This window comes from Theropithecus gelada, chromosome 8 (genome assembly GCF_003255815.1).
Source record: "Theropithecus gelada isolate Dixy chromosome 8, Tgel_1.0, whole genome shotgun sequence".
In the NCBI taxonomy this organism is placed as follows: Eukaryota; Metazoa; Chordata; class Mammalia; order Primates; family Cercopithecidae; genus Theropithecus; species Theropithecus gelada.
Genome location: NC_037676.1, coordinates 28,359,848 through 28,361,457, shown reverse-complemented (window position 1 = coordinate 28,361,457; position 1,610 = coordinate 28,359,848). Strand labels below are relative to the sequence as shown.

General features: G+C 44.0%; 1 pseudogene; it reads right to left on the bottom strand.

The window, feature by feature from the left end:
- Positions 1–397: 397 nt before the first annotated feature.
- Positions 398–951, bottom strand: LOC112630455 (annotated as a pseudogene).
- Positions 952–1,610: the final 659 nt, after the last annotated feature.

Below are 1,610 nucleotides of genomic sequence, written 5' to 3'. Positions count from 1 at the left end.
TCATTTATTCAGGTAATAAAGACTTCCGAATCTTCAGTCCATCATCCAGTATTAGTTATGCCACTTTTTTTTTTTTTTTTGAAACGGAGTCTCACTCTGTCACCCAGGCTAGAGTGCAGAGGTGCCATCTTGGCTCACTGCAACTTCCGCCTCCTGGGTTCAAGCAGTTCTCCTGCCTCAGCCTCCTGAGTAGCTGGGATTACAGGTGCATGCCACCATGTCCAGTTCATTTTTATATTTTTAGTAGAGACAGGGTTTCACCATGTTGGTCAGGCTGGTCTCGAAGTCCTGGCCTCATGATCCACTCGCCTCGGCCTCCCAAAGTGCTGGGATTACAGGCATGAGCCACCGCGCTTGGCTTTTTAAACTTTTAATTGCATTTATTTTAATGCTGAATTTACTCTTCTGCCATAAGTTTTGGTTTCTTCAGTTTCTTCTGGGATATCTTTTCCTTCTGGGCAACTTCCTCTTCTGGTTTAGGAACAATCTGTTCCTTTTCAGTAAGAATCATCTCAATGTGGCAGGGAGAGCTCATGTATGGGTTAATCCGACCATAAGCTCTGTAGGTCCAACGGTGCATCTTAGGTGCTTTGTTCACTAGGATATGCTCAATGACCAGAGAATCTACACCTAAACCCTTAAGTTCAGCATTACTCTCTGCATTTTTAAGAATGTGCAGCAAAAATTCAGCACTTTTTTGGGCCACCGACCTTGTGTCCCACCCCACTGCTTGGCCTGGGCATGCCTGCCAACTCCACCATTATAACTTCGAAATGGTAAGCACTGTTTCTGTAAAGTGACATCGTTCAGATACTTCGTGGTTTTTCGTATATGCATACCCCTGATGGCCTGGGCAGTTTCACGAATGTTCTTGAAGAGAACGTGAAGATTTGAACCTCTTGATTTGCATCATTTTGTGGGGTTGTCAGGGTCAAGTGAATAGTGAACCATTTTCACAGATTACCTCAGGCTGCTTAGGGAAATAGCTAATTATTTAATAGCTAATTATCTTTAGCCTTGCATCTTCAGACAGAGAGAATCCAACTTGGATGCAAAACCTGGGTATGTCCTTCAGTCTTCTGTGCTCTCAAACCCAATGATGATGATATCTGCCTTGCAAGACTGTGGTAAGGATGAGAACTCAAGTAAGAAAACTGCACCAAGTGCTCACTACTGCTCTCTGCAAGTTTAATCAACAAATCCCCAACCAACATTCAGTCTTCTTCCGAGTTCTTCAAAGAAGTTCTGGATGGGTCAGGGCACAGGACAGGCCCACTACTGGTGACCACCTCTGAGCCACTTATCAACTCATCAAATTTAATAACTAAACTGGCTTCAAATATAAGCTACACAGAAGCAAAGATCTTAGTCTGTTTTGTTTACTGAAATCTCACATACCTAGAACAGTGCTTGGCACATAGTAAGTACTCAATAAAGATTTGTTAAGTTCATTAGTGTGATTCTGTGAGTGGCTCTGTCCTCACCCCCATGTTCTGGAGCCCTAATCATATACCTGAGAAATCCATGCTGTCCATGCCGTGCTGTCTTCTGGCCCAAAGCTGGTCCTGCCTCCCTCAGCCTCTCAGTTCACGGAGGTAAAGAGTGCAGAT